Source organism: Ixodes scapularis, unplaced genomic scaffold (genome assembly GCF_016920785.2).
Source record: "Ixodes scapularis isolate PalLabHiFi unplaced genomic scaffold, ASM1692078v2 PGA_scaffold6__148_contigs__length_123643588, whole genome shotgun sequence".
NCBI classification, from domain to species: Eukaryota; Metazoa; Arthropoda; class Arachnida; order Ixodida; family Ixodidae; genus Ixodes; species Ixodes scapularis.
Genome location: NW_024609881.1, coordinates 71,050,110 through 71,074,040, shown reverse-complemented (window position 1 = coordinate 71,074,040; position 23,931 = coordinate 71,050,110). Strand labels below are relative to the sequence as shown.

The window sequence follows — 23,931 nt, the reverse complement described above, 5'->3', positions numbered from 1 at the left end:
AGGGAAAACCGCGCCGAGCTCTCCGTATAATCACCATTTTTGTTCATGAAATGAGCAGTTTCTTCGTGCCCTCTTTATTCTTTGTAAGCCTATATGCATTCGCTTGTGATGGGTAGCTTTATAGAGGTTTTTTTGTTTTTTTTGTAGGCCGAGATTTTACTATTCACACACCGGCGAAAGCGTAAATCTTCGTACCACTACCACATGCGGCGTTGGTTCTTGCAAACATTGAAAACTAATTTTCTTGTCTCGAAACTTGTAAAAAGAAAGAGCAATATTAATGTAAGAGATCTGCGGAGGTAAGCATGATTGATCAGTAAATTGCAATCACTGTGCCAAAGACGCTTGGTTATATTCGCGAGGAACGCTTCTCGTACTATGATGCTTCATAGCGATCTTCGCGCGACTGGTTCAGAACGACCCTTTGAAAGCTTTGATTTAAAAACAATGAAATGACGATTGCCATAGCAGCTAAGGCCGATTAGCCAACCGCCTTGCGTTGTTTTGTCGTGTGTATGCAAGTAGAGTATCTGTTTGTGCCCGGCTAGCAGACAAAGAAGGCATCGGTTCTTCTTCCCCAGGATCCAGTGGCTTTTGTTCACACAGCCCCGATTTCTTGCGTTGCGTCACCAATGCATACAGCATACGTACAAGTAACCGGAACATCTGTTCTTTATATTAAGCGTGACTGCCAGCTCAAAAAGATAGCCTGGCACACGACATTCGATCTAAACTTTCCATGATTTCTGCGTAAAGTAAACAAACGGTGCTCTGTGAACAAGCATTTAGGGGAATGGAGGGAGTGAATTGACTCGATGGTGTTGAGGTATTAGCGTGGTTAAGGGTTGAAGAGATTTATAAAAACCGTGCGCTTTCATCTTTCAAATTGCGTGGCGACAAAGGCGTTGCTTGATCTCAGCTTTCCGTGAGAGCATATTTCTGTCGCACGAGCACCAGTAAGCTTATATAAAACAAGTCACATTCGTACTCAATATCGTTGCACGCCCCCCTTAACCTGAAGGGTGGTTCACATATCTGCAGCAATAGCGTTCAAAACAGCCAAAACAACAGAAGTGACCAGAACAGCCTAGCCACCGTGACGCTCGCAACGCTTGTCACGTTGTGTACGGCCAACACTTGTCCCGGTGACATTGTTGTTGCTTTCGCTTTGGTTGTTGTGAATGCAACCGATAGAAATGTGTAAACCAGCTTTGAGACTGCAGCCAGGGCTGCACGCCCGCGAGAATGAGACCTTCGAAAGGTTCTGAAGCTGAAGTAGTGCTCATGCCGAAAAGGCTCATCTCAATGCAAGGTGTGCCGACTAGCTCGCGCTTGTAGCTTTAGCTGCACAATGAGACCAATGTTTTTGTAATAAATAGCTTTATTGTTCAGTCGTGTTTCTGTGACAATCCCATGTAATATTAAAAAAAAAGTGAGCGCTGAGGCAACCTTAAGCACAACTTTTATGGTAAGTAAAGCTGAGGCTCCTAGAGCGTCTCTTGCATTCTAACGCGCATATCAAGACAGGAAAATTGTGGCTTCTAATTTGTGCTCAAATACAACAAAATTGTACCTCTTTAATTAGACTTTCTAATCACGCTCTTTTGTGTTACCGCCTTCCCTTCATGCCACGAAACGTTGAGTTCACAGTTAAAGCTAAGTTTTATGTTAAACTAACGTCTATTTTTCAGGAATTCGGTTTCCTCGTAAGTCATCGCACATTTCCACTTCTTTGATGCTGTTGCGGAAGAGATGCGCGAGTTTTGCGTTCTCCATGCAGGTCACTTCGCCACCCCGTTTGTACTGGGATTCCTGCGGGACAGAAAATAACAATATTTTTTCACATTACAAACAAACTGTTTCTAATAGATGAATGCATAGCACTGCAAAAAATAAAGGCCCCATTTTGTTTTAAAAGACAAATAATGTATTTAAGGGATGATGCTGCAATTTAGCATACTGATGTATTTCAGAGTGGTAATTTCAAAAAAGCAATTATTTCTCAGATAGCTTTACTAGCTCCTGAGTTGTCAAAAAGTCGTAACTTTACTTAGGTCCTCCTGACGGTTTGTTATTGTAAAACTCTTCAGAATTCGTCAGAGCGTTTTATAGAATAGCATTCACAGAGACATGTCTTGTGCGGGGAGGCTATTTTAGGCCTGCTTTAATAGACCCTTTCCGGAATTCAGTCTGGCGACTTTGATCATTATTATCATCATCTGAAAACGGCATATATGTTATACTAATGGCGGCCTTCCGTTTACTGATGAAGAAAGAAGTTGAAGGTGCTCCCTAAGCAGATGATTTGAGGCCTATACATTCTAGATGTTAGCGCGGCGTGAAGCAGGAATTGGACGCAAGAGCTGCGTAAGCGTTCATTTCTAACTCGGTCCCGGTCAATCTTTCAGCAGCGCTCACTCGGCTGTAAGGCCGTTGATGTATAGAAGTGTATCAAGGCGTCTACGTGGGTTGGCGCTTCGTTCCGACTGGCTGCATTTGTTTCGCCATTGACACTAAAAGAGATTGCAAAATAATTGTAGTGATGTGCATATTCTCGTTTACCGTTGACCTTTAAGTGACGGAGCCCTATTAAATACTGCAGACCACAAGTTCATTGCCGCCATTAGTATAGTAAAAGATAAACTGCCATTTGAGCCACCAGATGGCACTGAATTCCGGAAAGGGTCTATTCTATTGCATTGGTAAAACGTTTGCAGTCAAGTTGCACGATACGGGAGGCTATATACATTTTAAGACTAATTAATTAAAATTATTTTATGACATTTAAAGCAACAAAAATAGCATCACCGCATAAAGCATGCCTTGGTAAATGCAATTCAATAAAAATGTCATATAGTCTGAAAAATTTTACGCTTACGACCCGTAAGGGGGACCTAATTAAAATTGCAAATTTATTGATAACTCAGGATCTGGTAAAGTTTTTTCAAAAACGATTTACACATTTGAAATCACTACTGAGTAATACATCAGTAGACTATCAGTCAGCACGATAAAAAAAGAAAACAAAAAATGTAAAGACCAGCATTTTTCCTAAAGGAGCGATAGCTTTAAATTCTTTTTACAAAAAGACATCAACCAGTTATTTCGGCAAGCCAAGATCATATATATTTTATTAGTTCCCCCGCTAGGTTTAGTGGAAAAGAAGTGAATGAAACCGGTGTCGCACTGCTTATACAATGTACAAACGAGTCTGAGGACAGTCTGAGGCGACTTTTGTTCCCATATGAGTCGAACTCTTGGTCATGTGAAAATTTTCTGTAGGCATGTTCGAAGCCACCATGCTTTCAACATACTTGCGGGAAGAGGTCACCAGTTAATTTTTTCAACACATCTGCAGTGAACAGTTAGTATTTGGTATGATGTGCACGCAGCTTGTCTGCGGCTTTGAGGTACCGCATTTTTTTGGGTTATATTCCGTGAATTATAGGACTACACATTAATACAATTTGAAAATTTACTTGGTTCGGACTATCTACAGATGCAGACTATACGAGGATATTTTTTTAGGTCGATCGCTGTAATGAGACTTGAATGATTTCATGAAAAGCCGAGTATAACGCATGACTATAATAAAATTACGATTTTGCGGATTTTTATATTTTGTGAGTGAAATTTGAAGGGTGTTTTTCGGAGATGACTTTTCACGGGAAATTGAGGGCTGCCGAAGCGTCTTTTGCTCAATTCCACTTTTCTGAAATTTACAAATTAATTTCATTATTTTTATTCTTTTTCGATGTAAAATATTAAATAATGTCTGTACAAAAACGTAAACCAACTTCATAAAAAATTACCCGTATCAAAAAAAATTTCTGTAGCTGCATTCAGCATTGGCGGCAGCACTAACTGCCCACGACAAATCTTGAAAACAATTGAAGCTTCATGAAAAATTGGTACCTTGAAATATCAAGCGCCTGTGAGCGTAAAACTTTCAGCTGCCCTCCCAGTCCTCTAAAATTCGTAGGCTCGCTTCTTTCTCTGTAATAAAAACACAGCTTGTCCTTTCTATAATCGCAAATAGTATCCGGAAACCAAGTCGTCTGCTTCTTGCGTAGGAGTTGCGGTGACGTCAGAACGACGCCGAGCTCTGATTGGTTACGATTGAAAGAATAGTTGATAGATTTCAATGCTAGATGCCTGGAGGTATCTAGCATTGAAGCATTTAGCATTGGATGCTTCAATGCTAGATGCTTAATAGTCCGCACCATCAAAGCAAAAAACTTTTTATTCTTGACCCTATTTTTGGCTATCAATATACACAGGGTGCGGACTATAGTCAGGAAAGTGAGATAGCTCCACACAAGTAGGGAGTCAAGCTTACTCTTGGAACGAACACTCGCTTTCTTCCGTTGTTCAAACAATGCTACAGATAACGAAGTGATTAACCCAAGAACTATGGCCGCAGCGCATACGGAGCGAAGAAAATTCGCAGTACAGCTGAAAAAATTTCAGCACGAAATAAAGCAAGATTAGAGATACCACAATCTTCCCAAAACTTGTAGATAACGCTTTAGCATGGGATCGCCAACGACTATGCAGAAGGTTTTCAAGCAAAAACGTTTTTTTTATAGAAAATTTGCCTCAAAGGTACACCGACTGCATAAAATGCAGTATATGTTGTGACTGATAGAATCGCAAAGGTAATATAGTTCCTTAAGGGGCCCAAATTGTCTTTCTGGACACCCGTTGTAGTTGTGCCTTTGTGGTGAAGACGCTTGAGTTCTTCGTGGAACTGCTGTATCAGGGACGTAAAATTCCCCACTGGGAAAGTTTTGACAGCTCTAAGCATTTCCTGCTCGCTCCTCAATTTCCGGTGGGTAACCTCAGTTAAACCCAGACTATCTGGAACTATATTCTACTCGTGAGTAAAGTAACTATGTAATCTACTTATGCAGAAAGAAACGTTAGTGGTGACAAATAGTCCAATCTAATGTCACCTTCGCCTGGGACGCACCGCACCGCACCGCGCTGCACCGACGGACGCGTCACGTTCACCTTGTCGTGTCGGTGCGGCTGCACTACGTTCGCCTGGGACTTCATGCCGCGCGCTGCACCGGTGCGTTGCCGCACCAGCTGCACCGTCGGAAGGAGACCATGCAGGCAGACTTGTACGTAATCCGTTACAAGTAACGAAATTACTTGTAATCCCGTACATTTATCAGTAATGTAGTAACGGAATAATTACATATTTTCTAGAGTAATTTTAAAGTAATTCCCTTACATTTTTCACGTAACGGATTCCTTGTAATCCGTTACATTTTTTTTCTCAGGACCAGCCCCCCCCCCCCCCCCATTCTAAATAAAGCTTTTTTCTTCTTTTTATTTTTTTTTTTCATTTTTGTGAAGTCGAGCGCAGTGACACTGTCACGCGAATCGACCAGCGCAAAGGGAGGTTTGGCACTCTTCAGTTCCGCAAAGCCTCTTTTTGCAACACCAAGCCCCTGAATCTATCTCTCTCTTAGACCCTAACATCAATGTCAAAAAATCTAAATAAACAATTCTACAACAAAAAAAAAAGGGGAGGGGGGGCGAGTTATTTCCGCTTTTTTTTAGTCCCTTTGTTTTTTCTTTGCGATCGAAGACGGGGAGAGGAGGACACCAAGTGATTGTGCGCCTCTTCGAGAAGCTCGAGGAGGTAAGTGCACAGAAAATAACTAACAATGTCCTTCTCGGTTATAGTGACCACAACCATTTTCATAATGTTACAACACGAGACAACGCTCCGTCTACCCTACCCTTTTCGTGAGTCAGCTTTTTGCGAGCACTTAGAAAATGGTAACAGTCTTCCCCTCTTCTTCTTTCTGTTTTGCCCCAGCAGGACGCACCTTATCACAAGCAGATATTTTTACAAATAAAACATAATGGTGGCTGACGTAGACTTGATATTCTGGACTTGAAGAGAGAGTGAAATCCGTGAGTGGGGCCATAGCACGGCTTACTCTACCCTCTGCTGCCCGTGGCATCAGCGGACGTCTATCTGGAGAACACCGGAGTAAACTGCAATCGGTTCGTGCTCCGTGCGTTTTTGAACGGCACCAAGGAAGGTACACACGGCAGACGTGCGTTTACATTTCCTTGTTTTAATCGACGTTCTAATTAATTGTTGTTATGAGTGTCCTTTTTCTTTTATTACTTATATTTATATACTGGAAACATTTTTTTTTTATTCACCAACATCTCAAGTAAGGCTCGAACTGTTCAGAACCAAAGGAAGAAGAATATCGAGCGAAACCTTATTTATTATTTAATTATCACCTTACTGTTACAACTTTTTTTTTGCTATTGATGACTTCTACAGCTTCGCGATTTAGACAATGGAGAATTTTAGTAGATCGGTCCGATGACTCCGATAACGATATCCGATACTTCGCCGCCGTCTATGCGTATGCATCATATCGTTATCGGGTACCGTTATCGCGGCAATCGGAAGTATTGGAAGGATCTACTAAATCTCTCGAATAGCAGGCAACAGCTGCAACGACGAAGCTTTGCTCTACATTCGAGGTAAACAGTAGTTCCCCTGCTTCGCTGAAAAAGCTCAATGCAGAGCATGAAGCGTTCGTGAGGAACAACATTGCGCTCCCATTCAGTGCCTCAGCTCAAATGGTGTTCAGCGTAGCAGTCGACATATTGAAAAAGAAATAACCCAAAATGTCTGACGAGACTTTCGAGAGCCAGCTGTTGCTCAAACTACTCAAGGTCATTAAATGGAACAGGTGGCAACAATAAGAACTTGAATAACCCTCGTACCTTTGTTTCTTAGTTGACGACACTAATGTTAAAAGTAACGCCACGAAAGTAACGGATTACCTTTGGGGGTAACGGTCAGTTACTTTTATGGGAGGGTAATTGTAACTGTAATAAATTACAATTTAGCCTCGAGTAATTGTAAATGTAATTCCTTACTATTTTTCAGTAACGTGTACAAGTCTGCATGCAGGTCCTCGCACTGCGACCTTGAGACGCTCTCCGCTTCCTTCGGCACCTCCTCTCTCTCTCTCGCCTCGTCGTCGGTCTTCCGTCCTCGTCTCGCGAAACATGGCGGCCCGCAGCTTGAGAGAACGTGATGTCGGCGCTGCTATCTTCTTTCCCTCAAGCCCTCTGCTCTGGCTACGATTCCAGCAGTGACGACGGGCGTCGGTTTTTCCCTTTTCGGGAAGTGTGTGTGTGCGGTGCTGCGTTGCGTCATCCGCCGAGCAATCAGTCCACCACGCCGGGCACGTGAAGCTTTCGTCGTTCGTCGGATTCAAGACGTCGGTGAGTCTTCGGACTTCGTTTGGACTTTTCCCTGGACCTTGGGTCCGGCAGTGGGGACTTGCCTTTTCGGAACTTTCGTCTTCTTTGCACCGGAGAACTTGCTTCCCGGCTGCAGATTGTGTCGCGAGCGGTGAGTTGTTTCGCGTTGTGTCGGGAATTGAGTGCTGTCTTGTTCTTTTTCGCGGCCCCGCTGCCCGAAGGTTCGTCAGTGTGTTGTTGCAGTAACGCGTGTTCGGGTTTCGTTCTGATGGTTTTGTCGTGTTGTCGCCATGCGCCGCTTTTTATCGCCTAATTTAATTTCTTGTTTTTCTTTTAACCCCTGCGTGCCCTCGCCTCTGTCGATTTTCGCACCGGACGTGTACCTATTGCTTGTCACCAGTCCGACAATAAAATCGCATATGTGTAAACACTCTGTTTCATAGTCCATGTGTTTTTGTTTTTACGTTGGCGGGCGAATTTTCGGTATAACAAGTACATACTTCAACCATCCACTTGAAAGACAATTTGTAACTTTCATTCCTCGCTAGATGGCGCGAGCCGTCGCCCCACTCTTGCAGATATGTTTTACCGTCCAGCAGTTCATGTTTTGCCCTTGCAGTGACCGCACCGAGCGCGTCGCACGGCGGGATGCTTCGCGTTCGCCTGGTAGTGCGTCATGTGGTGCACCTACACGGTGGCGTGGCCTTGGGGGCGACATTTTCTCGGTGCCGTGCGCGCTCCAGACGAATGTGACATATGAATGTGACTTTCAAGCCTGCAAAGACTTGGAAGTCACTGAGCTTCAAGCACACGCAGGTTCATTGAAAGAAGCAATCGCATTATAACCAAGGTCAAAATAAATAGGAATGCGCATTTGACGTTTGAGTTCTATAAAATGTATACAATGTTTACGCATGTTGTCTCATCAAACTACCACAATGCTCACGCGGCATCTCACCATATATTCGTTGAAACAAAAACTTGTGTTTTACTTTTTATCATATTTATAAACAATCTACTCAATTAAACGTTTAAATACATGGAAAATTACTCACCATCCTATTAAGAGAGGAAAAACAGAAGAAGTTAACCTTCTCGGCGACTGCCCACTTGCTATGGTCCTCTCTATAACTGAATATGATTTGATCTTTTTTGTGGTGACCGAACATGATTATTACTGTCTTTACGTTCATCACGGAGTAAGTCTTTCGGCAGAATGATGTCTCCGCTTTTCCGGCCCCGTTTCTCCAACTTTCGACATAAAGATTATCCTTCACAATATAAGGAGCCACCACTGCAGCGTATATATCTGCAGAAAATGGAAAGGTGTTAGATGACCACAGTTTCAAATAAAATATCCATCATGTTGGGAGCTTCGGAATAGAAAACAGGCATATTGAGTAACATTTACTACTAGATCAGATTAAAAGCGAATAGTGTATAGGGGGTGAAAGGTTAAGAAGTCAGTAGATGGTCCGTTTCGATCGCGGCCTAATTTCTGCCTTTGATAACACTTCGACGCACGCGTATCCAAAGATGCTGCAGCAGAAGGCGACGAGCGCGTAGTAGAGGCAGAACTTCTACTCGGTTCTTAATTTTTATAGATCATAGATAAGACGGAAGAGTGCACGCTTCTTCAGACGTCACTCCAACAGATGGCGTTCGTGGACACGGCGATCACGTGGAGATCTTGGAGAATTTGTATATGCAGAAGTTATTGAGGATTTGCATCTTTAATTTTACGCAAGATATCATTCCCAATACCAGGCCCACTACCCGAGCAAAAAGGTTTTATGTACGGCAGGGTTTGGTCGCGGAAGCTTGTGCTATCTTTTGTTTTGGCACTCTATTAGTACTAAAATATTAAGGTAGGCTCGTCGGATATGCATTTTCGAAATGCATATCGCTACCTCTTTTTCGTCTTTTGTGTTATGATTAAAACGGCAGTTGTGAGTAGCGCTTGTTCAGTCAGTTTCTACTTGACCATCGCGCTATTTATTTCGAAAATTCTATCAATAGTTTCCTTAAACTCAGAAAGCGTTATTAGAACAACTCAGCTAAGAAACTTTCCATAAACGCTGCTTCTACGAGTAGTATCCCATTCTCCCCCGGAGGTTCGCCTCCCGTCGTTCGACCTGCCACCGTTTTGGGGACGGTTGCTATGGTAACTAGAGTGTACTCGACGGAGCACACAAGTTTTCAAGCACGGCGTCTAATTGGCACTTTACTGTAGCGTTTCAGAAGAATACGCGACTGGTGGCGGGCTTGAGCGGTACGATCACTCGCCGGAGATCCAGAAGTGAGCTGATCTAGTAACCTCGCCCTAGCACGAGGCGAGCGCACAGTACTCCTTATGGTGTACGGCACCTGTTTAAAGTTTAGCTGCCACGCTGTTGGCGTGGCAGGTAAACTTTGTTTGCTGCCACGCTAACGTCTCTTAATTTATCACTGATTATGGTGACATGACTGTCGGGGCTAAGACGGAGACCTCGCCTTCTCCATATACAAAAACAGACTTCATTCGTTCATATTCTGCCGTTCAAATGTTACTATTTAGTATTTCCCATGCTATCCCAAAATATACGTAAACGTCCCTTGAAGCAGAAATGGCATCACAAACCTTTCTTCCACGTGCCGCGCTTCGCAATCGATTGCAGACGCTGTCTTCCCAAGCTTCTGAGAGTGTCGTTAAAGAGGCTTTCGTTCTTCTTAGTAACGTAGACCCCTTCATACAGCAGTTTAAATTTTGGGTATTTATTCAGTATAGTAGGTGGCGCGTGTTTTTGGTAGACGTTGGCGTATTGTACACGTAGATGTTGAGCTGAAAAAAAAAAAGAAAAACGCAATTACTTTGGTGCTTATAGTTCCGTCGGCCGTTTTATCGAATGGCAACCAAAATTCGGCGTCGGTAAACTATTAACAAGACGCTGCTCTCCGCTAATAATTTCTATTATCGCTTTATCACTGGTGGAAAGGCCGATGGTGGGACTTCCGGTGGCCATTGCTACATACCAGGCAGTACATGAGAATCAGGTTTTGCCATATGGCGACCTCAGACAGGCTGTACTGCGAGAGTGCGGGTGATCGAGAACTCGGCGCAGGTTTGGGTAGTCGGGAGTCAATTTATGTTCTAGATGGACAATCGCATTGCGAGAAAAATATCATTAAGCGCTCAAGCATTTTGAATGGCAAATCGAAAACCAGATGACCACGTCAGAGATGTTGCCGATTATAGTTCCCGACAGCCTGAGAAACCCGGGGAGTGTATTACCGCGTTCGCACTTATTGCCTCGTGGTTCGCCCTTCGTGGCTGTTATCGGCTGATGCCGCTATCTGATTGAATGCCTCGCAGTAATAAGATGCCTGGGAGTTGTCACACCCTGCGATTCTCAAGCTGTAAGTTATCATTATCAATTACAAGGATACCCACTTCTCACCTATAGCACCATATTCAGGCTGTTCTTTTTAGGCGTAACAAATTTGTTAAAAAGCAAAAATAAAACACAGAAGCTACAGTTAATTATGCGATTTGTGCAGGTGAATTATAAAACCAAGGGGGTGTAGTATACTTCAGAATTAATTGGGGGGCAAGTTGGTTGAACATCTAGACGGTGGATTTGAAAGCGCAAAAGACTGAGAAGAGAAGAAGGGGAGAGGACAGAGCGCTTACTTACAACTGTCAAATTTAATAGAGCATCTTGAGAATGACAAGGTGGAAGTGAAAAAAGAAAAGAAAGATGAAATTAAAGTCACTGCTGCTAAAAAGAACATATTTAGTATTATAAATTGAAATAAAAATTATTTTAACTTTAGCCAAAGGCAAAGTACTTGTCACGTAAAAAAAAACAAAAAACTCTATACTACAAAAAGCGAAAGAAAAAGAAAAACACGAAATAGAAGAGAAAAAATTACGCTGAGCAAGCGGCTAAAACGTCTTCAGATAAAACACCGCTAGAACTGAAGTTCTCTCTGTGTTTCAGGTCTTCAGGGGAAACACCGAAGGAACTGAAGTTATTTTTGTGTTAGGGTCACTGATGGCGCGCTTATCGCCACTGGTGAGGATGACTTGAGCCTCGTACAGTTCTCTGGTGTTTTTGTCACGGAACCGCTTTAGAACTTTGGTGTGGTTGAATGTTGGTGAGCATTTGCAGTCTCTGACATGCACCGCAAGATGTCCCGATGGTGCTGATTTTAACGTTTGGGCATGTTCTCTTAATCTGGTGTTAATACATCGCCCCGACTGACCTACATACACTTTGCCGCATGTAAACGGTATTTGATATACTACTCCACTTTGACATTCCACATACTTGAGTCGATGTTTTACACTGCACTCTGCCTGTTGATGCTGTTGGCAATTGATCTTAGGGCAGAGCCTTTTTAGTTTGTCCGGAGCTGAAAGCACAACTTCGACTTGAACCTTCGCAGCTGTTCTCTTCAAGTTGTGGGACAAGCGGTGTATATATGGCAGAACAGTCGGTCGGTGTTTCGTTCGTTTTTCAGTGTCACGTTTTTTATTTGAGGTCATCAAGGATTCGGCGACGTCATATATTATGGAATTCGGATATCCGGACGCTTTCAGTCTTTGCACTTGAGCATCGAAGCTTTCCCCCGCTGAGTGCATGCAAGATTTTTAAAGAGCTGTATTCAGGCAATTTTTTGCTATTCCTCTTTTTATAATTTTGGAGTGAGCCGAATCATACTGTAAAAGACCTTTCTTCGATCGAGGGGAATACATCCAGCAAGCGTGGTTGTCGGAGAACACCAGTCTTAGATCTAAAAAGTGGAGTACGGAGTTCGCCCAAGTGAGAATGAGACGCAAATATTCAACATCATCCAATCTAACTTTTTAGAAAATGGCCAAGGTCTCAAGTTCACCCAAGAGTCACCAGTGAACTCCGTACTCCACTTTTTAGATCTAAGACTGGTGTTCTCCGACAACCACGCTTGCTGGATGTATTCCCCTCGATCGAAGAAAGGTCTTTTACAGTATGATTCGGCTCACTCCAAAATTATAAAAAGAGGAATCGCAAAAAATTGCCTGAATACAGCTCTTAAAAAATCTTGCATGCACTCAGCGGGGGAAAGCTTCGATGCTCAAGTACAAAGACTGAAAGCGTCGGGATATCCGAGTTCCATAATATATGACATCGCCGAATCCTTGATGACCTCAAATAAAAAACGTGACACTGAAAAACGAAAGAAACACCGACCGACTGTTCTGCCATATATACACCGCTTGTCCCACAACTTGAAGAGAACAGCTGCGAAGTTTCAAGTCGAAGTTGTGCTTTCAGCTCCGGACAAACTAAAAAGGCTCTGCCCTAAGATCAATTGCCAACAGCATCAACAGGCAGAGTGCAGTGTAAAACATCGACTCAAGTATGTGGAATGTCAAAGTGGAGTAGTATATCAAATACCGTTTACATGCGGCAAAGTGTATCTAGGTCAGTCGGGGCGATGTATTAATACCAGATTAAGAGAACATGCCCAAACGTTAAAATCAGCACCATCGGGACATCTTGCGGTGCATGTCAGAGACTGCAAATGCTCACCAACATTCAACCACACCAAAGTTCTAAAGCGGTTCCGTGACAAAAACACCAGAGAACTGTACGAGGCTCAAGTCATTCTCACCAGTGGCGATAAGTGCATAAGCGCGCCATCAGTGACCCTAACACAAAAAGAACTTCAGTTCCTTATTTGTTTCCCCTGAAGACCTGAAACACAGAGAGAACTTCAGTTCTAGCGGTGTTTTATCTGAAGACGTTTTAGCCGCTTGCTCAGCGTAACTTTTTCTCTTTTATTTCGTGTTTTTCTTTTTCTTTCGCTTTTTGTAGTATAGAGTTTTTTGGTTTTTTTACGTGACAAGTACTTTGCCTTTGGCTAAAGTTAAAATAATTTTTATTTCAATTTATAATACTAAATATGTTCTTTTTAGCAGCAGTGACTTTAATTTCATCTTTCTTTTCTTTTTTCACTTCCACCTTGTCATTCTCAAGATGCTCTATTAAATTTGACAGTTGTAAGTAAGCGCTCTGTCCTGTCCCCTCCTTCTCTTCTCAGTCTTTTGCGCTTTCAAATCCACCGTCTAGGTGTAGTATACTACTAATCATAACGATTAGTAGAAGAATGAGGAAATATTTGTTAATGAACTTATTACTTAGAGAAAATAAACATATGGTTCCAATCAGATTCTTGCTGAGGATCATCGAAAATCACAAAATAAACCATTTTAGAAATACTTTAAATGCGTGAGAAGCTTACTAGTGCGCTAAAGGTCCACTTGGGCAACAGGTACAAGACTGGGGCTCTGATAAGAGACGAAAGAATCGCGCGGGAACCTTATCGCACCGGTAACCTTGCTCCTGCTGCACGACTGGCAACTTTAGCGCTCCACTGCGCTTCTCACGGGCTCAGAGTGTTTCTAAAAACCTATTTAGTGGTTTTCCAAGACGCTCAGCAAGTTTCTAATTGGAACCTGATGTCTATTGTCAGTAATATAAAGTATATTTAAATTTGTTTACTCAATTAGCCCTCTGATCGTTCCGATTACCCTCTTATATTATGTCCCCCCAGCCGTATAACTCACCTGCAGAAACTGCATAAGTGTAGCGTTCACGCCGAGTTTTAAACAAGTTTGTTAAGCTTAAAAAACAGAAATCACAGTGTATACTTCGAGCTTCCATGAGCGTTCAATGATACATAGTTAAGTATACGGTAGAGAACCTGAGATCGCCTAAATATGGCGATAACTCACTCTGCTGGCCCCAATCATCCTAGAAACCTCAAGATCACGACGATACGCAGGCGATTTTCCTATTAAAAACAACCAAAGATCTTCGGCGATGGGAGAAGCATGTTCAGAAACCAGGACCACTTTCAGCTAAAAGCAAGCCAAGGATTCTCACGCATCCATCCGGTGGAACAGCGGAGTGATATATCAAATGAAGTGATGCTCGTTGCCGATACAGCCCGGACTACGATTCAACCCAGCGAGTGCTTGCTCGAGAGCTGGCGACACGAACTCTGTCTCGCAGAAAAAAAAAAGAAATAACAACTTAGTGTACTGTTCTTAAGACGATTATTACAGTAATATGTTCGTTTCTAGAAAAAGAAATTGTCAACTGCTCTTATTTGCTTTTGTCATCTACAAAAACATACGTATTTTGTAATAACGGCGTTTACAATTTCTACGAAATGTTGCGTTTTTATTGGTCACATGTCGTTCTGGCTGCCGGAACAATGCTCTTCCCATCGCCAGAGATACCCTCGGTGTGCACGATTTCTGATTGCTTTTTAATTGGGAAGTCGGCCGGGCATCGCCATGATTTATGGATTTCTTCGATGCTTAGATCCAGTAGAGTGACTTATCGGCGCATTTTAGGCGATCTCAGAAACCCCCTCGGGCGTGTTTAAGTTGGGTTTTTCTCCGGTCTTAATTCTGCTGTAACTATATATTTAAAAATCGAAACAGCTCATACCAATTATGTCGGTCGAATCTTTGGCAGAGAAAGTGACACAGAGGAAGAGCTGGGCGTTCTCTCGACCGTTCTTAGGATAACTATATTCTCCGCCGTGCAGTATGGGAAACCTCGGTACGCTGTGCTGAAGCCATACAGTGTTGGCGGCTCCCACCATGAGGATTCCTGCACAAACAGCGCCGAGGCGTGTCCTTATAACCAGAAGACATACTTTTTTTTTTCGGTGAAATTGTGCACTAATTAACGAGAGAGAATGCACTCTACTCCGCTCAATTGCGTGAGAGCCCAATCTTCTCCCTGCGCTGTGGGCAGCAAGCGTTCAATAGACTAGGTTCGCCAAGAGAGCAGACACGGCCGTCTTGAACAGCGTTCGATTGCCCACGACGATAGATGTCGGAAGCCCCTCCTCCTAATTTGTAATTTCAACAACCAACAAAAAAATTACCACAAACGTCTATTAACAGGGTAAATTTTTATTGGACAGCATAAGAACGTAGTGTATAACCCCTCTCTTTGTTTGGAGGCCGAGTGAAACAGATTTCTTAGCCTCTAACACTTCTGTAGGTGGACATCCGTAGCGAACACTCTGACACGCTTTTTTGTTTTTATTAACATTTGGTTGATTTTCGTTAAGATTACGTCCTCATGTACATGTAAAACCCTTAAAGGGACCATGAAATGATTTTAAAATCGAGTTTCATCCACCGCACGTCGTAAAAAGTGTGAAAAGAAACACAAAAACACAAAAATAGGAAGCCAAAAAAATTTATTTGCTATAGAACTTTTAAAAGAAAACTGGACTCTTTTGCGCCTTCCTTCCTTCGCCTGTTCACTACGATGCATCCGCGGAAATGGAGCACGTCAGCCAAATCCAAGTCACCTATTGGGTAAGAGCCTACCTCACCAGCTCCGCGATCGTAAACAATAAATAGCCGGCGAATGTTTCCTAAAAGTTTTGTTAAATAATATTCAGATCCACATTTTGTAGCATAATTAGAGATGTGTGGCGAAAATTGCCAAATTTGATAATGCTGAGAGCCAAGCGCCATCTATCGTGTGGTAAACGAAGCAACTACTGCGCGTGCGCAGTAGGGCAGGGCCGACAGTTACTTGGGTGGCGGCGGCCGCCGACGAAAGTTTATTTTCTTTGTTTTCCTTCCTCTCAAAACTCTGACTGACTGAACGTGTTCTTCCCGCGCGTGCCGACTTCAAGCAGCAAGAAAACAGTACTTAAAACAGACCACGACGAACAAGAACGCTGGATCCACCGACTCCGACGAAGCGAGGTGCTCAGAATATAGGCCTTGCAGGCATTCCGACTCGGCGCTGCGTTGCTTCGTCGCAAGACCGTCTGCCTACGACCGGCTGGCGTGCTAAATGGATATGCCCGCGCGACCCTTGTGGACCCTTCCCGTATTATAGTTTGATCACTGACCTCAATTCTAGATTAAGAGGTGAGGTCAATCTCTTCCCCTTGTTTTCCGAGGCAGTGTTGACGAACGCTCGTCGAAAAGGGACTCTCGTCGATTCTATCTTGTTTTGTGTGATATAGAGCTGAAATAAACGCCGTATGGATTACCTTCGTAACACGGTATGTACACTTTGTTATTAGTATGCCATTTTTATTCTGACAGACTGCACGTCACTGTCGAGCTATAACAGTTCGTGGGAGGTATACGTACAACCCCGGTCCAACCTTTCTTTGCCGAGTGTCGCGTCAGTATCGAGTTGCAATCGTAAAAGAACGGTCCCGAAGCGCTTACAAACAGCGCGAATACAGCACTTCCATCGAACGCGCGCGTCCGCTCCGAGTGTAAACAGGTATTTACGTGGCTCTTGCTGACACTCGTAGTTCAAACGTATCTTTTTTAACGTCGGCTCGCTCCTGCATCTCCGAGGCCGCGAAAAACGCCATCTACGTCGCTTTGCAAACGACTGACACGGGCCGGCCCTTCTGCCAACAATGACAGGGTGGTTGACTTCTGGAGTCTTCACCGGAAGACTCGCTGCACTTCCCAACAGGCATACCGGCGTATGGGACTAGTCCCATGCTGTCGCTGTAGCGCAACATATCTCATTGAATTTCGCTCAGCTGCGATGCGGCGATGAGAGGCGCCGATTCAGGAAATACGTCGGTGACATGAGCGCAGTAAAACCTACCGGCGCACCCCAACTCGTTGCCGCTAACACTCCCATTCTCCTATTGCCGAGAGAACTTCCGGCTCCGGAAACGGTTTACGTCACGGCTTGTTTTGCGGTCAGTTGGAGAGAATGAAAAAGTCGATATTTCAATAATTTTTTGTGTAGAAGTTAATAAACCGAGACGAAAACGGATGCCTGTTCGGCATTCAGTGAACATTGACGGTTTAATGTAAAAGTTATCTGGAAAAAGTAAAAAGGTCATTTCATGGTCCTTTTAAGAGTGCACGCCTTTGAGGTAAATTTTTTGTATATGTAATATGTCCGAGCCGTGATCTATCGGTTGGACAATCCAGCTTCAGCGTCTTTTTGACCTGAAACTGACAGATACAGTTCGTGTTCCAGAGTCTCTAGATTATAAGCTCCGAGTGGGTCATTTCTGGGTTTTCCCTTCTCCCAGGTTTCCCATTTCCCTCTTTTGTTCAAACTATATATAAATATATTCCTTGGCAATCGAAAAAATTGGGAATAAAGGCATATACTGATAAAAAGTGAATATTTACTAGCTGAGTGATATTCGTCCGATTTATATCAGATTAACCTACATTAAAGTTGAAATAATTTTTATTTAAATAACTTTTTTTTTATTCTGCGAAGAGCCGAGAAATTTTTTGTGAAGTGAGTACACAGCATGACACTGTCAACATAACCGACGAACGGCTTTTTTCTTACATATTAGTGGTTGCCATTAAAACTACTCTACTCGTTTTCACCTCAAGAACCACTTGAAAGAAGTGCGCCTCCTCGCGGATCATTACAGACTTTTGCTTTTATGGTTATCATTCAGATATTTTTAGGTGCATTCCAGATTGGATATATGATTTCTTATTAAGACACACACGTTCCAAGCGCAAAAGCATCGCTTTTTTTCCGACAACCAAATCTCATAAAAAATACTTCGCGCCACGTATGAACAATAAGCGAAACTTTATTTTTTCTTGAGGTGAAAACGGGTATCGTGCAATAGAAATTGCTCATCCGGGGCACAAACTTCTGCGATAAAAGTTTGTGGCTGATCAATTCCATCCCTAATTGCGAAAAACTGCTTCGCGCTAACTGTTGCTTTATGTGCCGCCTGCGTGAGAGGCACCTGAAACATAAAAGTGTAAAACACTTTTTTTATGATGAGGACCACTTTCTATAATATTTCAATTCCATGTGAGCTTTTGTACGCGCTTGTCATTAGACTGTCGAGCTTTTCTCCGCACCCGCACACAATTAGGTTAGCTTTTCTCCGGTGAACATATCTCCGGTGAGCTTCTCTTCGGGATTTAAATATTCAGCGGTGTTCGACACTTCTTTGCTTCTCCTTTCGTTTTTCTGTCGTCACCGCAGTCTTGGATAACCCTGCAACTATCACTTTATGCATATCTTTATTACCACTAACTAGCGTTTTTTTCTAATTAAAATTTTCAATATTCAACAAGGTCTCGCCTTGGTTTACTAAACGCCTTTCTACTTATTGCGAAGCTAGTGAAAGGTACACTTCAAACCTAATGTAAAAGATTTGCTAAAAAAGCCTTTAAATGTATTTTTCTCAAGACAACTAGCGCCACGGCTTCCCAGTGGCAAGTCGGTAAATTGTAGCCATGCTATCAAAAATGCAAAACTAAACCTATTATTGTCTTTTTAGAATCTCGTTCCAAGGGAAGTTGAAAATTTGGGATATTGCGCCCTATTTAAAGATTTGAGATCTGGATGTCATGGTTGTTTTGCTTCTCCTCCAGAGCATAGGCTCAATCAGTAGACTTTTTTGCGCTTAAGGGTGGAAACGAAGCTTTCTGGTGTCTTTTTGGTATCAGACATTTGTGTGATTTATAAAAAAAAAGAAGGGTGTGTGTGTGTGCGTGTGGGGGGGGGGGGGGGGGGGGGGCAGGGGATTATTGCAACCTCGATTGTTCTACCATTACACAAGCTTTGTGACCGGCGGAGGCATTTCAATGAATTAGGAATATTGTTTGAGAGAATAAGTTCCACGAGTATATTTTACCTTTAGAATGGCCGCCCTTCGTTCCATTGAATCCCTCTGGAGCCTGGTCGTTGTAGGCCACGTACGCGAGGTGCTGCAATGCAAAATGTAAGAAAGCTGAACGACGGCAAAATGTAACTTTTATGTTTTCATCTATCTATTTTCTTAGCAAGACATTCACCAGGCTAATTGATGTTTCGGCAGTGAAAATTGATTCTTTGAGATCTCAATTGAAACAAAGAAGCTGATACAGCTTTGCACTGATTTAAAATTGATCTCTAAATTGTGCGCCTCTCAAAGAATGCCCTTCATGTACGAGCGTTGCCGTATTACGTACGTAACTATAATATCCCTATTATTGTTACGTTTACCATCATAATAACATTACTATAACTTTTAACAGAAACACGCGTATAGCTGTTTTTTCTGTAGCGCCTTGGTTAGTGAAATTTCATTAAATTTTTTAAACGTCCCACGTCTGTTGTTCCGTTGAGCAGGGAAAAAACAAACCACTGCAAGTTATGGAGGAAACGAAGGGAACGGTAATATTGAAAACAAAATATTCAGTTCCGAGCAATAAATTACATACTGTGAACGACTTATTGTTCCCGGGCTCAATACTTCGCGATTTAGGTCAAAGCTGAAGTTTTGGAATAATTCGCGGGCTCTAATTTTCGCGACACGGTGGGATTTTAATATAAATTCCAATGAGTTTACATTTTACCGGAATTGTTTGCGGCAGATATACTTAACCAATTGTAAGCGATTCGATAAATTCACGAAAATTAGGTCTTTGCGAAAATTAAGTCGTTTAGAGTATGCACTTAGCACTATAGACATTAGAAGTTTATACAGCCAACTGAGTGGCGATTGCTGAGAACCATTTCATCGCTCTGCAGCCAATGAAATTGAGTTATTAGCCAGTAAAAACACCAAAGCGCGAACCATGCATCAAGAAGCATGAATATATTAATCCACTCCCAGCGTTTGAACGGTTTCTGTGACTATGCTAATACATAATATACAAAGTCCAGTTAAATATTAAATATCTCATCAAGAGAAGTACGTACTAAGGGCTCGAAACAATTGTGAACACATAAGCAGGGTTCCCATTGGGATATTTTTTATAATATACCACTGCACTGTCATCGTGTCTTATTTAATTACTTACTAGGTAAGAAACTTCGACTATATGCTCTCTGTAAAACGGTTCCACTAAAAAGATAAAACCAGCCTAGTTAACCATCCTAACCTTGATTTTTTGCTGCTTTTCATACAGAGGCTTCAGGGTGTGGGCCACAGGGTTGTTTCGATCGTAGATGGCCGTGTGTTAGCCTCGTCCAGTACTTGGTCTTGGCCTGCTTGCTGTTTGAGTCATAGTAAGCTATCTCTTCACCCTCCGGAGTTTCATAATTGTCCGGGGACTTTTGCATCTTGGGAAGTTTATACATCACAAACCTGCGGGAAAAATTGTTGATTCAGGCCGGAGCACGAAATTGCACCTCATTTTTCAATTTGTATTTACAGTCATGTCTCGTTTATATGGACCCTGTTAATATGGCTACCCCGCTGTATGGACACCATCTTTAGAGACAAACTGGGGAAATACTTGCATTTTTGTCTCGTTATTATGAACAACTCGCATCATAGACGATGTTTTTGAGGAACGGAAGTGTCCATATTAACGAGACATCACTGTATTAATTTGGTGAATAAGTATCAAGGGAGTTAGCTCTCGCTGATTATAACAGACAACACATCGAAAAACCTAGAACAGACTATTCACGCTTGGTATTCTTCTTAATCTTAGGACGACACTTTGTTCGATAGAGCACAATATTTTACTTCTAAAACTACAGACAATCGGCGGACGTGCCAAGTTTGAATGGGCCCTAAAGCCTCAACTGCACTGTACAATAAAAGCCGGTGAGTCGGCTTTCCCGTACAACATTCGGAGAGCCAATCACTGCAACGTATGGAGGCAGCGCAGCGAATGCCGATGCCGAAACATATGTTTAGACCAAAAAAACGCAGTCTGAGTTGTGACATTAAGCAATGCAAAATGTCACGCTTGCATCGCTTAATGTCAGAACTCCGACTGCGTTTTTTGGTCTAAACATATGTTTCGGCATCGGCATTCGCTGCGCTGCCTCCGTACGTTGCAGTGATTGGCTCTCCGAATGTTGTACGGGAAAGCCGACTCACCGGCTTTTATTGTACAGTGCAGTTGAGGCTTTAGGGCCCATTCAAACTTGGCACGTCCGCCGATTGTCTGTAGTTTTAGAAGTAAAATATTGTGCTCTATCGAACAAAGTGTCGTCCTAAGATTAAGAAAAATACCAAGCGTGAATAGTCTGTTCTAGGTTTTTCGATGTGTTGTCTGTTATATCAGCGAGAGCTAGCTCCCTTGATACTTATTCACCAATGTGAGGCCAGAAAATAAAAATATAGTAATGTTTAGAAGAAAAAAAAAGCTAAACCTGAACCATATCTAAAAACGCATTGATTCACACCATTTTTATGGCTTTAAACTAACAATTGACTAGGAAACTCAATATAATTTGGAGGATAATGAAATATGTTGTAGGCATGTTGCATAAATGTAGACGTGATAATCTAACAACTATGCTCGGGTAAAAATCTAAAGTTTTGGAAAAATGTACCTGCCAAGACCTGTTTGTAAATATTTCAAAGCTATAATTCTATAAACAATAAACATATACTTTAACATTGTCTTACTAAATTGTACACAGGTTACCCTAAAGTAACATTGAAAATATGTCGCTCATAGTTAGGCTGAAGCGCGAGTCCGTGAAGGACGACGGGGCTTAGGACGATGACAGTCGCCGAAACCCCGTGGTCCTTCCCAGCTCCTTCGGTATTTGATTCATTTGAAACTAAACTTGTCTGAACTTTCAGATACGGTTCGTTGTTTCGTGCAATGCGCTCAAAACATGCGAAAGTTATAAGAAAACATTTTATGAAAAATTGTTGGGCACCTATGTTGCATACGTAAAACGTTCTAGAATCACGTGATGTGATGTCACGTGACGTAAATTTCCCACTAATTTTAGCGGATAAACTGAATTGGTGTGTAGGTCAGGGGACGTTAATTTTCTCGCTAAATTTAGCGAAACAATTGGCGTCACGTGACCTGATGTAACGTGACCTATATACCACTTCAACTTCCTCGGTAAATTTAGTGGAGAAATTACATGGGTGTGTAGGTCTGTGCCGTCCCATAATGCAACACTGCGCGCTTTGCATTATGGGACATCACAGGCCTAAACACTAATTCAAGTTCACTGCGAAATTTAGCGGAGAAACTGAATTAGTATGTAGGTCTCTGACGTCTCACAAGGAAACACTGAGCGAGTTGCATTATGGAATGTCACAGGCCACGGCATCACGAAATGCGGCTTCGCGAAATCCCGAGCAACAATACCCATGGAACGTTTCACGTTAAAATAGAATATTCCAATAGTATATCCGAAAGCCTCAATTTAAAGGAAACCGCCTAGGCATGCTCAACGGAAAATCATAATTCTAGGAATGCAAATATTTCCCTGTTAATAAGATACTAAATATTGCAATTGTCAGGGAAGTTTTGAAGGCGGCGCCATCGGATAAGCTTTTCACAGACACTGGAAGATGGTTTCGTTAAAGCATGCTTGAGTTTGAATGAACTGTGAAGTTTTGTACGATGACATGCCTATCTTGTGTTGGTGATCGAGACGCGATGGTACATAGAAGGGATCTGTTAGTAGCTTTTACGCCATGGAAGATTTTCACTGATTTTTTGAAACAAACACAAACCAGAACGTTTTCTAAGTGATGCAAGGTTAGGCACGTTCAAACTAGATTTCATAGATATTACGCAGAGGTGCGATGATAGTTTGTATGAAGCGAAAATATCTATATTGAGTTGCTTCAATTGCAGAGGTCAATGTCAATCCGTCGTCCCAGTTTGAAGAGGGGAAGAGGAGTATTTGCGGTTGGAGTAAGTGAGGGTTTTATAGAGAAGATGTTTTAGAGATTTGGAGACGGATAAAAAAATCCATTTTAAAAATACAGACATACATTTAGCATTATTTTTAACTATTGAATATGAACTTCCCAAGACCTATTAGATTGAATATAAACGCCCAAGTATTTGTGGGACGATACTCTCTGTAAAACTTGACTTATTAGTAACTTGAAACATCCTTATCAACTACAGAACCCCTCATTCCCTTGCACTTTTTAGTGTTAAGCTCTACTTTTTATAAGTCACCACATCAAGCCTGCAGTTAAGATCAGATTAAAGAGTTAAGATCAGACTGATCGCAACAAAGACGGAAACTCGAAGACTAGTCTAGAAAAAAAAGATAAACCACTCGAGTATACGAAGAGCGGTTTTTTTTTTTATTCCCAATTCTAATTAAATGAACTAGAAAGTTTTGAAATCACTCACCAGTCCACATCCTTTCCCTTGTCGTTCTTACAGTGAACATTGTGCTTGCTATTCGCACCGGCAGAGTTCACTATCTCTAACAATATGAATACAGCGACGAGATCTCTGTCGGTATACCACATGATGTATTGATTTCCATTACTCCCAGAAGAAAGCTTTATAGCTAGCTCTACGAAAAAAAAAAGACCTTTGAGCATTTTTTCCCCTTTGCTGCCATTGGTCGATCCTGACAGGATCGCCTTGTTTGTAGTGGGCCAAGCTACAAATGTCTGCAGTTAAGTAAATATTTGTTTTATTAACTGCACCAAAACTCGGTGCTCGAGGTGATGACACGCGAACTTTGCAGCTCCCCTTTTTTGATTGTGCCTTGTTTTTGTTTATTTGGATTGCTTGCGTTGGTTGCTGAACCTTTACGTACGCACACAAAAAACCACAAAAAACATATTCACATATTGTTTACCCACGATATTTTGCGCGTCACTGAGGAAAATTTTCCAACCGCTTATTTCCATGTTTTGCCCAAGGAAAAGTTCAGTGAACCATATTGAAAACAGATAAGGGCAACGCTGTCC

At 42.2% G+C, this 23,931-nt stretch overlaps 1 pseudogene; it reads right to left on the bottom strand.

Annotated features, from left to right (window-relative positions):
* Positions 1-1,518: 1,518 nt before the first annotated feature.
* LOC121838318 lies at positions 1,519-23,481 on the bottom strand (annotated as a pseudogene).
* Positions 23,482-23,931: the final 450 nt, after the last annotated feature.